The 15,808-nt window shown below is 42.0% G+C and overlaps 1 long non-coding RNA gene and 1 pseudogene across 1 annotated transcript in view; both read right to left on the bottom strand.

Annotated features, from left to right (window-relative positions):
* The window catches only part of LOC118534338 (uncharacterized), a 173,070-nt gene that overhangs the window by 43,328 nt on the left and 113,934 nt on the right, over positions 1–15,808 (bottom strand). The window lies entirely within an intron of this gene.
* Positions 4,777–7,031, bottom strand: LOC118527761 (craniofacial development protein 1 pseudogene; annotated as a pseudogene).

Here is a 15,808-nt window from a genome sequence, read left to right as displayed (position 1 = left end):
TCCCTGGCTCCAATCACTCCTCAGACTTTATTGAATCAGAGAGGCAGAGTGAGAAACTTTCTTATGATATCTTATGATCCACACAAATCACTATGAGCTCAGTTTGCTTCGAAGGTTGAATTTTTTGGAGCTGTCTTCTATTATAGTACCAACTTGCTCTAATGTTACTGAAGAGGTAGAATGTGAGGTGAAGACAAACCTAGTTCTACACTCTCAAATAGGCCAGCAAGGAATAATTGGCCATAGAAAGTCCTCTGGAAAAGCAGCTGGATCTTTTAGATTGTGTTTGTGGCCTGACCTCATGTCCAAGTCTCACCTTTAATCATGACTATGACTTAGATGAGGCTCCCCTCTTGTTGGCTCAACCCCAAATGGCTAACTCTCTTGGGGCCTTGGTCTGACCCAACCGACTGTAAAAGCACCTTTACTTTTATTTTTTATTGAAGTATAATTAACATACAATGTTATACCCATTCCGGGCATACACCATATTGATTTGACAATTCTATACATTACTCAGCACTCACCATGATTAAGTGTAGTCACCATCTGTTGCCACACAGCAACGTTATTACAATATTATTGACTATAACCCCTATGCTGTACTTTTCATCTCTGGTGACTTACTTATTTTATAATTAAAAGTTTATACCTCTTAATCCCCTTTATTGGTTTCACCCCTCTTCCCACCCCCTCCCCTCTGGCAACCAGCAGTTTGTTCTCTGTATTTAAGAGTCTGTTGTTTGTTTTGTTTTTTAGATTCCACGTAGAAGTGAGATCATATGATATTTGTCTTTCTCTGATTTATTTCAACTTAGTATAATACCCCCTGAGTCCATCCGTGTTGTCACAAATGGCAAGATCTCATTCTTTTTTATGGCTGAGTAATATTTCTGTGTGTGTGTGTGTGTGTGTGTGTGTGTATCACAACTTTTTTATCCATTCATGTATCGATGGGCACTTGGGCTGCTTCCATATCTTGGCTGTTGTAAATAATGCTGCAGTAAACACAGGGGTTAACAGTACCTCTGCTTTGGTATCAGGTCTATTCATGGTAACGTTTTGTGATTGACAATGTTTTCCTTGTGTAGTCTTTCATCTTCTGGGTCAGACACAAGCATAAGGGTAGGTGAGCCTTTCCAAACAGTTGAATTAGGGCTTCCTGAAGACAGAAAATCCTTCTAAAACTTAATAGTTACTGTTTTCTCTTCCTGCCTGCCTTTGCTAATGTATCTCTAGAGGAAGATTGTTGATCTTCAATAGTGCCATTCTAAGGGCGCCTGGGTGGCTCAGTAGGTGAAGAGTCTGCCTTCGGTTTAGGTTGTGATCCCGGGGTCCTGGGATGGAGCCCCACATTGGGCTTCCTGCTCAGCGGGGAGTCTACTTCTCCCTCTCCGTCTGCCCCTCCCTTCCCCGCTTGTGCTTTCTCTCTTTCTCTCATAAATAAATAAAATCTTTTTTTAAAAAATAGTACCATTTTGGGGTACCTGGGTGGCTCAGTTGTTAAGCGTCTGCCTTCGGCTCAGGTCATGGTCCCAGGGTCCCGGGATCGAGCCCCGCATCGGGCTCCCTGCTCAGCGGGAAGCCTGCTTCTCCCTCTCCCACTCCCCCTGCTTGTGTTCCCTCTCTCACTGTGTCTCCCTCTGTCAAATAAATAAAATCTTTAAAAAACAAAAAAATTAAAAAATTAAAAATAGGGGCACCTGGGTGGCTCAGTCGTTAAGCGTCTGCCTTCGGCTCAGGTCATGATCCCAGGGTCCTGGGATCGAGCCCCGCATCGGGCTCCCTGCTCCGCGGGAAGCCTGCTTCTCCCTCTCCCATTCCCCCTGCTTGTGTTCCCTCTCTCGCTGTGTCTCTCTCTCTGTCAAATAAATAAAATCTTTAAAAAAAAAAAATTAAAAATAGTACCATTTTGGATAATGTAACATTTGATGGGGAGGGAGGGGCAGCAGAGACCTTCTTGGGATCCTTCAGTCATACAACATAAGTAGCTAACAACTCCATCTCCTCACAAACCACATGCACAGTGAAGAAAAAGGACGCTTCATTGTTACCACAGTGATTCTCACCCTGCCTGTATATCGTAACAGTCGGAGGTACTTTAAAAGCACTGCTGCCTGAGTCCCACCCCAAGAGATTCTAATTTAATTGGTCTTGTGTGCAGCCTGGGCAGCCGGATTTTTTTGAAGTCCTCCCTCCCAGGTGATTTTATATGCAGCTAGAATCGACAACTACCGTGTTACAGTGTGAAGTCCTTTGCTTGCTGACAAATGGCATCCTGTGAGAGATCCCACCAGCAACCTGTTGATGTAATATCAGGGTTTGATTGAATTTTCCTCTTTCAAAAATCATCTTTGAGAAAAATAGGTGAGGGCCAAAAATGGTGATCAATATTCACCAAGCTGAATTCTGGTACCAAACCTTCTGATTGAACCTCAACAAATACCAGTAATATTAGCTTTTGTTCTCTAGTGTTAGTTATTAATCTCTGGGCATATCTAGGGTGACCAATATTGCTGTTGCCTAGGACTGAAGGGATTCCCAGGAAGTGGGACTTCTGTTTTAAATCCGAGCAGTTCTGGGAAAACTGGGATGAGCAGGTCACCTGAGATACATATTGAGAAGAAGGTATGAACCGTATAATCATTTGCACTCATACCCTGAGGAACACAAATTGGGAGAATGTTCAACATGGAGGCCAGGCCTTTTGTAAAAATCAACCTCTTTCTAGGGAGAATTGAAGTTATCCTGCTTTATTGTTGGTACAGTCCTCCAAAGGAGAAGTTTACTGTCACCATTGTAATAAAAGTAGCAAAAACTCAAAAGTCACAAAAACAAAACAAAACAAAAAACCAAGAAAAAAAAAAAAAAGAAAACCCACCAAAGCTCCACAGTCACTGAGGACTTTTTAACCTACATTTGTGTACTTTGGTTGGAGTTTGGCTCCTGCCTAGTGATTGTCGAGAGGCACTTGGGCAGTTTGCATGATGGATGGTGTTAGCACAGAAGTCCAATTGTAATCCAAAGCCCAGAAAGAATTCATCTTATCATGGGGACATTGGATAGTATTTGAGAATGGATCTGCAATTGGCCATCACATGAAAATGTTTCAAATGGAAGACACCCATGAATGGTAAAACATGTCATGTTGGTATGTCCGCATCTAATGCGCCTGACTCAAGTCTGTTTTCTATAGGACAAAGCTGTTGTGTTATTCTCAGATGGAAAAGGTTTAGAGTTGAGGGGTGGGTCCTAGGTAAACTTAGGAGGAATGCAGATTTCAGTGTAGTAACCAATATATTTTTAGGAAAAATTATTCATAAGAGATATTTGGGTTTTATGGTAGTCTGTATGTCTTGAATACAACATGGCCATGCATTTAGTGGTTTAAATTTGACTTTGGAATCAGGCAGAGGGGTTCAAAAGCTGGTTCTTCTTCAGACCTTGTGATGTGACCTTGGGCATGTTATTTAACCTCCCCAATTTTCCATTTAATTATATATATAGTAGAGAGACTTATACCTATCATTTTGTGTAATCCTCACAACAGTCCAGCAAGGAAGGTATAGTTCTTTCTAATGTCAATGGGTTTCTCCCCCTTGGCACTGTTGACATTTCAGGTGGCGTAATGCTTTATTGTGGAAGCCTGTCCTGTGCATTGTAGGATTACATAGCAGCCTCGCGGGCCTCTACCCACGACTACCCCTCCAAGTTGTGACAATCAAAAATATCTTCAGACATTGCCAGAAGTCCCCAGGGTGGGGGGGGGCTGGTGACGGTGGTAGTGGGAATACATGGTTGAGAATCACCAAACATAAAGTGACGGGTGTCAGATCTGGAATATAGGAGGCATTCATTACGTGATAACTATTATAACTGTTAATACTGTAACAAAATTAGAGCTTTTATTATTGATGCTGAACCTTAAAGTTGTGTCAGCATATTTAATTATATCTAAGAAGAGCCTCTCAGACTTATTCTTTTTTTTTTAAGGTTTATTTATTTATTTTGAGAGAGAGAGAGAGAGAGTGCACTGGGGAAAGGGCAGAGGGAGAGAATCTTCAAGCACACTCCCTGCTGAGCGCAGAGCCCAACGTGGGGCTCAATCCCAGGACCCTGAGATCATGACTTGAGCCGAAACCAAAAGCCAGTCACTTAACCGACTGAGCCACCCAGGTGCCCCCAGACTTATTCTTTTGGGGGGGGGTTTACTGCTTTATCACTATGAAGTTTGGAATTTAAATTTTCTTAAGAAGTATAAAAAAAGAGTCTTTCAGAGTTTTCTTTGACAGAAAGAATTATTGAGGTGGGAGCACATCTTAAACTGACTTGAACTCTGGGAAGACGAAAAAGGCTGAAGGGAAAAAAAAAATCCCTAATTCAGCATAATACATGCTTACTTTCAGCCTGACCTTGTACCAGTAAGTAGGAATCCCGTTCAGGAGAGAGGAAGAGAGTGGGAGAGAAGCAGCAGTGGAACAAGAACCAAACTGCCAAGGACTGGGCGTTCCACCCACCCTCGGGGGCCTCCCTCCCTCGGTCTCAGGAGCAAGGCCGACTCCAGAACGGGCCCCAGAAATTCAGCCCCAGACTGGTCGCGCTCTTCCCCGGGGCCAGCTCGGGCAGGCCAGGACGTGCGGGCTTGGCTGGTGGCCTTCGCAGAAGGATAAAGGGAAGGCCAGTGGTGTCCTCATCTTCACCAGTCTCTCGTAGGACCAACTTTTATTTTTATTTTTATTTTTTTAAAGATTTTATTTATTTATTTGACAGAGTGAGAGAGCACAAGCAGGGAGAACAGTAGAGGGAGAGGGAGAAGCAGGCTCCCCGCCAAGCAGGGAGCCCGATGTGGGGCTCGATCCCAGGACCCTGAGATCATGACCTGAGCCGAAGGCAGACGCTTAACCATCTGAGCCACCCAGGCGCCCCTATTTTTATTTTTTTCAAGGACAAACTTTTAAGAGTAAAATGGATGAAAGCACGTGAGGTCAAGATACAAAGACAGAAATTCAACGTGGAAAAAGGACCTTGCTGGGAAACAGCTGATGAGAAACACCAGAAATATTTCACAGATGCACCAGAAGCTCACATTGTCAACAGGATTAATCTGCTATTGATTTCCCGCCATGGCATCAGGGTTTCATTTTGCTCAGCCTGAGATCTCACTCGATTTCAAACTGCCTGTGGTCCACCAGGTCTAGAAAAGCCTTCCGTTCAATGTACCCCTTCTTCCCTCGGTTATGGATGGCTAGTTCTTCACCAATGCCCTCTTCCTCCTTGAAGCTCTCCCAATCCAATTTGGACTTCTCTAGAGTGCTCATCTTCTGCTTCTTGGCTCCCATTTTCCCCAAAAGGCTGCTCATGCCACGTGATCTTTTTAACCCAGACCCAGCAGGGAGCGCTGGCAGAGCTGCGGCGGCAGGACCCGGGGGCTTTTCTTTCTCGTTTTGCTTGAAGAAAGATTTGGCTTCTTTAGATGTAGCATCCACTTCCTTGGTCACCCTGACTTCTTCACCAGCAAAATCAAACACCTTAAATGATTTTAATTTTTTCAGCTTCTTTCGGTTTCTCAGGCTCTTCTGCTCTGACCAACAATTTACTTGAACTTGTCTCTTCAGTCTTCTCTCCTCCATTAACATGTGTATTTGGGGGCACTTTTGGTTTTGGTCCTACGTAATTGAGGAAGCTGGCCCATAACTCATCCTCCTCCTTCTTCCTTGCATCCTCTGACCCCATGCCTTTTTCCTGCTCTGCACCTTCATCTTCCTCCTCACTGCTACTTCCCTCGGATTCCTCGTTGGCATCCTCCTCCTCTTCTTCTTCTAATGAGAGGCCACCTTGAGCGCAGTGGGGGTGGGGGCGGCTGGGCCAGACTTATTCTTTTAGACTGTGTAAACCAGGCTTATTCTGCTAAGAGGAATATCAGAAAATATTACTTTTCTGCCTCATATCTCCTGCACCTTCTAGTCCTGAAAGTCTAAGATATTTTAGATTTACTGATGTGTTACGCAACCACTTCAATATCCACAAGTACTACTTAAAAGTAGCTAACTTACAAGTGAATATTTGGTGAAATTTGCAACTTTAAGGCATTTAAGGCACAACCTTTCCTTCCATCTAATTTATTTTCCATCTCCTGACACGCATGCTCTGCAGAAACCTCAACTCCTACTTCACTAATAAGTCTTGGCCATCCAGTGTGAGCTTCCTCTGCTACCAACAGCCCATCTCCTTTCTCCACACTCATTCTCCTATCCTTCTTGTTATTGTTAAAGGAAGAAGAGTCTCCTCGGTGAGTCTTCACTCCTCGGCTACCCTGTTTCCGGAAAGACCTTGCTGTAGCATTTATGCCTTCCTTAGCCACATCTGCACTGTATTCCTCTCCATTGGCTTTTTTCCCCCTCTATCATCAAAGGAGACAGGCTTCCTCATTTAGAAAAGCCCTTTGCTACTGACTTCTGAAATTGCCGTCTTATTTCTTTGCTGAGCCACACACACTTCCTTCCCAGGTTTTTTGTTGACTCCTCTTTGCCCAGCCCTTAAATGTTTGTATTGCTCAGTGTTCTGTCCTCAGACATTTCATCTTCTCACTCAACACCAACCTACTCTACCCTCACCCAGGGATAGCTCGTTTTCTCTCAAGGATTCAATTACCAACTAGTTGTCCCCCAAATCTCTAACTGTGAATTAAATCTCTCTCCTGAACTTGAGATAGTGTTAGCCAACTGCCTACCATATACCAGCACTAGGATGTCCAGTGGGTACCTTCAAATCAACCTGTTCAGAATGGAACTCATCATAGTGTATTCTCAAAACTACTCCTCATCCAGTGTCTTCTATATCAGTATCCACTCCATTGTCCAAGCCAAAAATACTGGCATCATTCTTGGTTCTTCTCTCTCCCCAAATCTCCTACACCAATGCATCACCAAGAACTGTCAATGCTACCTTCTACATATTTATTGAATCCACCCACTCCTCTCCATTTCTACTAACACCATCATCTCTCCCTTAAACTGCTGTAATAGCCTCATCGTTGGTCAACCTGACCTTGATCTTGCCCCAGTGTGCGTGCAGTCAGAGGGATCTTTCTGAAGCAAAATCGATTATATCATTCTCCTGCTTCGACCCTTCCACAGCTTCCCAATACCAATCTGGATTAAATTCAAAGTCTTTGACATGGCTCTATAACATTCTTCATCAGCTGTCCCCTGCTGACCTCTTCAGCAGTTTCTCTACAAAATCACTCGCTTAGACCACTATTTCTTTCAGTTGTTTGAGTGGTCATACTTCCTTTTCTCTCTGGATCACCGCATCGGGTGTTTCCTGCTTAGGTCACCCCTTGCCTCTCATTTAGCTAATTCCAACTCATCCCCTAGGTCCTGGTTTAAATATGACTTCTTCTGAAAAGCCTTCCAGATCCTTCCAGTCTGAGATAGGTGGCCCTCCCTATGTGCTACATTAGTACCCTATGTCTCCCCATGTTGAACTTAACAGATTGTCTTGTAATTGATGGTTTACTTGTCTTTCTTCTAGACTATATTCTCCATGAGGGTGTTTTTAGGCCTCTGTTGCTAAGTACATAGGAGATGTGCAAGAAGTATTTGTGAGATGGAATTGAATTCAGTGTCACCAAGGATCCTTACCAAATGCAAAGCTTTTATGCTCATTTTTAATCTTTCCAAATACTCAAATTATTTGATCCTTCCCTGTGTTCTTCAAGTTATTCTTTGTTTTCAGAGACAGCATTGTGTGTAAATTCCCTTTCTACATTTTTAAAAAGATTATCTATTTATTTATTTGAGAGAGAGAGAGAAACAGAGAGAGCAAGCACAAACAGGGGAGGGGCAGAGGGAGTGAGAAGCAGACTCCCCGCTGAGCAGGGAGCCCCATGTGGGGTTCAATCCCAGGACCCTGGGATAATGACCTGAGGAGAAGGCAGATGCCCAACCGACTGAGCCACCCAGGCGCCCCCCCTTTCTACATTTTTGACAATTTCTAGTCCTTCTTGTTTGCTGACCCCTCTCCTGTCCCTTAACTTTGGACTTTTGCCCAAGACCCTATTCTTCACACTTCTACCTTTCTTTTCCACATTCATTGTCCAGAACATAAAAGACATTCAAAAACTATTTGTTTCTTTCCTTCCTTCATTCCTCAGAAATTCATTTAATCTCATGTTTCAAATATCTCCCAGATCCATGTTTTAGTCAGAGTAATCCAATGGAGTACTGGTTTCCTGACACTTTGAATGAACTGTAAATAAACACCATAGCACCCAACCACCCCAACTCAGTTAATTCTTGTAATATAATTTCTGTGTTTGTCGGTGGAAACTAAGAGTCTCCTAATCACTGGGGCTCTATACATCAGGCATCTCTAGCTCCCTCATCTACTTTATAGCATGTATGCAAGTAGCCAGCAAGTCTTCACACAATTTCCTTTGAAATGTGGCTCATGTATTGATTCCTTTCTCTCCTTTTCCCTTCCACTATTCTGCTCTCTTCTCTTTACCCTTAGATTACAGAGTAATCTAGACATCTTCCTGGTTGACCTTTCTGACTTCAATATCACCCGCTTTCAGATCTGTTCTGTATGCTGTTGCCAGGGTAATTACTCATACACACTCCTTTCGTGGCCTGGGGCTTTTCATAGAGTAGATTCAATAAATATGAGAATGCCAATTCACTCCCCCTCAAGAACTTACAGTGACTACAAATCATCGGCTAAGTCCAAATTCTTCTTCCTGACTTTTCCTTCTCTCTGGGCCTCACCAACTTTTTCAGCTTTCACCCAACTCTATACTGTTCTTCTCTGCATCGGATTGCTAAGCTTCTTGCCTTTCCCCAAACACATCCTACTTTGTTCCGTCGTACTTGTTGGTTCCCCTACCTTGGTCAAACACTGCCAGTGCTAAAAGACTGATATTGTTAATATTGAATGAAAAAGGGGCGCCTGGGTGGCTCAGTCGTTAAGCGTCTGCCTTCGGCTCAGGTCATGATCCCGGGGTCCTGGGATCAAGCCCCACATCGTGCTCCCTGCTCCGTGGGAAGCCTGCTTCTCCCTCTCCCACTCCCCCTGCTTGTGTTCCCTCTCTCTGTGTCTCTCTCTGTCAAATAAATAAATAAAAAAAATTTTTAAAAATTGAATGAAAAAGTCACTTTTTCCTCTTACTGTGATAGATTTAATGTGTATTCTGTGCCCCCATTTGTTCCTTGTTTGTACTTAAAACATTTATGACTTTCTTCCAGGTATCAGTAATACGCATGTCTGCCCAGTAAACTCCATGAGATCAGGGACTCTTGTTCATCCTTATAACCCCTAAAAGCACCCGAACCAATGTCTGGAATGCACTTGTTAATTATTCTTTGAATGGGATCGGCCACATCTGCAAGTTCCTTATCCACCCTCTTCCCTATATCCCCACTCTTGGTTTTGACTTCTCTAATAGTCAGGCAGCTCTCTTTGAGTAAAATCCAGTTGGACACAGCCGGCCCTGGTGAGACTCTCCCAGTTTCAGTAGGAGAAGTTTCTGGATGTCTGCCTAATTTCCAAGGCTCATTATAATCTGGCTCTCCAATTTATAGAGCCTCGCTTCTCATCTGTTTCTGAGAATGTGTCCTCCAGTCCACATTATGTTAAATCTTTCAGCTCAGTCATTGTTCACACCGTTGCCCGTTCCAGAAATACTCTTCCCTTATTCTGATCAAATCCTCCCCAAACTTCAGACCCAGCTTAAATCTTACTTTATCTACAATGTCATCTTTAACTGTTTGAGCCCATGTTGATCTCTCCCATGTCTGAATTCCTTTGGCAGAGATATTATAATATATTATGGTATTCTCGAACTCCGTGATGCATGTGTCTTGCTATTTTCAGCAGGAGTATTGGCTCTCCAGGGCAAGGATCATATCTTAATCTTCTTTGATAATAGTGCTGCTGATTATTAATTTGATAAGTCAACAGGGCTCTTTTCATCCTTATTACTAATTTCTCCTAAGTTGAAAAAAAACTTAGATCCCCATAGCCTACTTTTGCCTACAAAAGAACCATAGGACCACGTTCGTGAAAAGGCCTAAAGATCAGCCAGTGTTACTCAAAGTGACAGATTTTTTTAAAGATTTTATTTATTTATTTGAGAGAGAGAGAGAGAGCGAGCATGCAGTGGGGAGGGGCAGAGGGAGAGGGAGAAACAAACTCCCTGCTGGGCAGGGAGCCCGACACGGGACTCGATCCCAGGACCCTGGGATCATGACCTGAGCCACTCATAGACTGAGCCACCCAGGTGCCCAAAGTGATAGATTTTTAAAAATCAATTTTTTTGACAACTGAATCAGAGTTTGTTCACAGTCTAGCTGGCTGTCTTGCGAGAGGTTAAGGCAGCTAGGAAAAGAGTGAATTAAAAATTGTTGATGGTTAAGGCAGCTGGGAAAAGAGTGAATTAAAAATGGTTGATTTTGGGGGCACCTGGGTGGCTCAGTCGGTTAAGCGTCTGCCTTCAGCTCAGGTCATGATCCTGGGGTCTTGGGATGGAGCCAAAAATGGGCTCCCTGCTCAGCGGGGAGTCTCCTTCTCCCTCTCCCAATGACCCTCCCCCCTGCTCCTGCCGTCACTCTCTCTCTCAAATGAATAAATAAAAAATCTTTTTTAAAAGTGGTTGATTTTTGTGGCTACCAGAGAAACATGGTTGAACAAGGTCCCAGTAAATTAAACTCATTATCATTTTTTTTAATTATAGGAGAGATAACAAATCCTAAATTCCTGATGATTAGGCTATTCTAGGCCTAAACTCTACATGGATGATATTGGGACTCCCACCATAGATTTTAGTCCATTCGTGCATTTAAGAGGCTGTTTAAAAGGCCTGACATACTAGGCCTGCTTTCAGCCAGAAAAGTCTACTAAGTTAGCGCCATGAATGGCATGAGGAAGAGCAGAACAAAAGGCACAGTGTAGCTGAGGTTTTATGTGAATTGCTCTCTCTACTTTCATGATGTGCCGGGCGGGGGGTGGGGGGTGGAATAACAGCGTTCCTCCCCGTCTTTCTGTATTTTTATGTTCATTTCTTATTCTAACGAATCCGTTTCCTCTTAGGCAGTTGGATATTTTTCTAACACAACGAACTGGTTAGGTTAACTGCATCTGAATTTTCCTCCTTTTGCTTTAAAACTACTATAAAAAAACTATGCTATTGACCATGTCAGAAGGCAGATGAGATCAGACACTTTATGGAGGTCTGGTTTGCTTCTTCCAGTCACTCAGTTTTATATTTTTTCTATTAATAAGGATAAAAAGTTGCATTCTTTCTTTGGTCTCTGTTTGGTCTTTTCCAGCTGCCACAGAATATGAACTATTCTATCATCACTGTTCCTCTGAAAGCCTTTAACCCTTACCAGTCGCTGGCCACTGCTCTGATGGGTCACTGCAGTCATCAGTTTGTAGGGACTGCCAATGGCTACCCGCAAAAAGCATTCTTTTTTTAAAAAAAAGATTTTATTTGACAGACAGAGACAGACAGCGAGAGAGGGAACATAAGCAGGGGGAGTGGGAGAGGGAGAAGCAGGCTTCCTGCTGAGCAGGGAGCCCGATGCGGGGCTCGATCCCAGGACCCCGGGATCATGACCTGAGCTGAAGGCAGACACTTAACGACTGAGCCACCCAGGTGCCTCTACAAAAAGTATTCAATTAGAAATGTTCCCTCAATTTAATAAAGTTTTCTAGTCTTTTTTTAAAAAGCACTTAGCAACCATGTCCATGCAGAAACCTGAATATGAATATTCATAGCAGCATGATGCATAATAGTCAAGAAATGGAAACAACCCAAGTGTCCATTGACGGATGAATGGATAAACAAAAATGTGATAGAGCCACACAACACAACATTACTTGGCACTGAGAAGAATGAAGTACTGATGGAAGTTACTGGATAGATGAACCTTGAAAACACAAAGTGAAAGAAGCCTGACAGAAAGAACACATTATACGATCCCATTTATATGAAACGTCCGGAATAGGCAAATCTATAGAGACAGAAAGTAGAGGACTGTTTGCCAGGGCCCGGGGGAAGGGGTGAATAAAGCGTGATACTAATAGGTATGGGTATTCTTTTGGGGTGATGAAGATATTCAAATTAGATTGTGATGATGGTTGCACAACTCTGTAAATATACTAAAGAAACTTGGAATCATATATTTCATTTTTTAAATTTTTTTTAAAGATTTTATTTATTTGACAGAGAGAGAGAGACACAGTGAGAGAAGGAACACAAGCAGGGGGAGTGGGAGAGGGAGAAGCAGGCTTCCCCACGGAGCAGGGAGCCCGATGCGGGGCTCGATCCCAGGACCCTGGGACCATGACCTGAGCTGAAAGCAGACGCTTAACGACTGAGCCCCCCGGGCACCCCAAGAATCGTACATTTTAAATGGGTGGATTTGAATGGTATGGGAATTATATCTCAATCTAAGAAAAACTTAGAAACATCACTTGAGGACAGGACTAGATCCCAATTTCAAATACCAGTTTTGCATCAGAATCTCCAGGGGTAGAGAATCTGAAATCTATATTTCTTTCTTTTTTTTTTTTTTTTTTTTGAGGGGGAGAGAGAGGAGGAGGTAGGAGCAGAGGGAGAGGGAGAGAGAATCTTAAGCAGGCTCTACCCCCAGTGTGGAGGCCAACACAGGGCTCAATCTCACGACTCTGAGATCAGGACCTGAGCTGAAACCCAGGATCGGACTCTTAACTGACTAAGCCACCCAGGCACCCCTGAAATCTACATTATGACAAAGTTGTGGATGATTACTATGTACAAGTAAAGTTTGAGGATCACTAAATTAGAAGATACAAACCTTCACTGTCTTCATGAACTACGACTGCAAATGTCTCCACCCAGGGAAAGGTTAGAGCCCCTCTCAAGTGAATAATACTCACCTTCTTTGTTTTTTCTGTTGTTGTTACTGTCGTAGTTTGAGTATACATGTTGGTGGATCTTTCTTCGTGTATTTACTTTCAATTTTCAAATCGTTTCTTTCATTCCTGGGAAAGAAATGGTGAAAACACGGAAACCACTAATACTCTGTCCCCTGCTAAAGTCAGATAGTTGTTATCACTTTCACTTCTGAAGGCATTAGTAGAAAAATAATTCAAGTTTTTTTTTTCCTTCCAAAGTTAAGGCAAGAAAACCAAGATTCACATGGTACAGCAAGTGAGAACTCAGTGAAGTTAGAACTTAAGATTCTCTGTCTTGAGTGGCTTTTGCTCAGCTGTCATCAAGGTTTTTTTTTTTTTTTTTTATTGTACATGTGTGTGGTATTGATTTCCTAAAAGATGTCATGATAACCGTATACCACATTCTAGCTCTATAAAGAAAAGTCTCTTCTTCCTATGCCATTTTAGAAATTGAAGTTCTCCCTCATAGTAGGCCTATTCAAAAAACGAATTCTGTATAATATTCAAAGCAGTAGATCAATAAATACTATTGGAGTTTAAGTGCTGAACAAATCCTCTGAATATCATTATGGAAAAATCCTTTTCCTGTCAGCAATTCCAGCCGATCTTGGTGATCTTATTATCAGAAGTAACTCAACAAGCTGGATTGACATTTGACAGGTGCCTGACAAGGTACTAATTTTAACGATCAGACAGAACCAGCTTAGGGAAGGGAAATGTAGGGTAAATATAGCATGAGTCTACAAATCCTATATATGTTTCACATTGATGGAGTTCCTTGTGCCATTAACTATGTAATAATTCATGTGGTAAAAATGTTAGGACACTTCTTGGTCAAAATTGTTCTTCAAATAAAAAATGATATCCGCAGAGCACACAGTTTATGAAGTTTTAGTCATTTATGAGAAAACCATTTCTTACTTCCTGAAAATCTAAACATATGAAATTTAAATGAACACAAGATAGGGTTTAATGATGTATAATTACTTGAAATCTGATTTTCACATGTGAATGATTAGCAGTTAATGTTCATATAGTCAATGAAACTCAGTACACATTCATTGACCTCGCTGGTGATGCCAGGAAGTGTTCGGTGTAGGCATTGTGCCATTAGATGAACAAGAGATGGTCCCTGACCTTGAGGAGTCCAGCAGAGGAAGTAGCCAGTCTTACTGATTCATAAATTATATCCGTAATAATAGACTATGGTTCTAGGTACTGAAAAAAAAAATTCCTGGGAATGAAATATTTGGCTAGGTATTTGAACTTGGCAAAAGCTAAAAATCTTCCTTTCATAAAAGTCACAATGATATGTAGGCCATGATAATAGCATGAAATTCCAAATGCTAGGCAGTAAATAATGTTGGTTTGGGGATAAACTATTTCTTATAATTTTAATAGGTGGACATACAGATTGCGCATGTCCTGTCACTCTGAGTTCTGCACATTCCCTGCGCTTTCATGAGTTTCAATTTATAATCTTCGCACTTTGTTATTACAGTGCTTGACATTTAATTTCTGAAGACTGAAAAAAGAAAAAAAAAATGAGAACACCAGCAAATGTTAAAAGTCCTCAATAATGTTTAGATTTCAGTAGATTTCAGTAGATTTCGAGGAATATCTGCTTTAAAAAAAAAAAAAAAGGATTGGTTGGGAGATTTTTTTATAGCCTTGAGTCTATTTTTGGTCTATTGGAAATAACTTGGATCTGCAAGATCATGCTGCTCTTTGCTTTGTGAATGGAATTTTGGATATAGCAGATAGTACTGACTACCCTTGCCAGGAAGTCTAGCAGACTGAAGACTGAAGTTTCTCTCACAGCACTCTTTTCTTCCCTTCCTGTATCACAGAAATTTCTAGATCTTGATATTGGATTTAAGTGAATTTATAATTACTCTCATGTACATGGCAAAAACAGTCCACTAGAAGCTTTTTGTTTTTTCCAGCTCTCTGTTGCTGGTAATAAAGGAGGAAATTTACAGATAAGTTTTCCTGAATATCCTCAGAAGCTCAATTTCAGAACCCTATCATGGAACCAGGCTCTGAGCTGGGGAAGACATACATTTGAAAGTACCACAACTGCAGCTGGAAATTGGTCTTAATTAAGGAGGCTGATGGAAATAATTTCCTTTTTAACAAAAACTACATGGGAAGAAAAAGTTAATTTAGGAAAATATGTCACACGACATTTGTCAGTTTGAAGCCTAAGGTAATCCTTAGAGTATAAATCCAGTTTCCTCCAAAATATTTCAGAATAAAGACAACCTGACTATTTTTTGAAAACCAAAATTTTATTTCCAGCTAACTCATCTACTTTTTAAAAGACAGACCATTGTAAAGAGTATTTTTGGGTTCACAGCAAAATGGAACAGAAGGTACAGAGAGTTCCCATATATCCCTTGCCCACATGCACACATGGCCTCCCCCACTACCAACATCCTGCACCATTTGTTATAGTTGATGAACCTACACAGACATATCTTTATCACCCAAAGTCCGTAGTCTACATTAAGATTCACTGTTGAGGGTGCCTGGTTGGCTCAATCGGTTAAGCGGCCGGCTCTTGATTTCAACTCAGGTCATGACCTCAGGGTCATGAGATTGAGCCCTGCATCGGGTTCTACTGAGCCTGCTTGAGGATTCTCTCTCTCCTTCTCCCCCTGCCCCTCCCCCTCTTTGCATGCATGCTCTTTCTCTCTCTCTCAAAAAATAAATAAATCTTCAAAAACAAAAAAGATTCCCTGTTGATATTGCATATTCTATGGGCTTCAACAAAGCTATAACTTGTAGCCACCATTAGCGTGTCCTGCAAAACCGTTTTCCTCCCCTGAAAATCCTCTGTGCTTTACTTACTTGTTCCTCATCTACT

Source organism: Halichoerus grypus, chromosome X, assembly GCF_964656455.1.
Source record: "Halichoerus grypus chromosome X, mHalGry1.hap1.1, whole genome shotgun sequence".
NCBI classification, from domain to species: Eukaryota; Metazoa; Chordata; class Mammalia; order Carnivora; family Phocidae; genus Halichoerus; species Halichoerus grypus.
The sequence above is the reverse complement of the archived record's forward strand: the minus strand, read 5'-3'. Positions and strand labels throughout refer to the sequence as shown.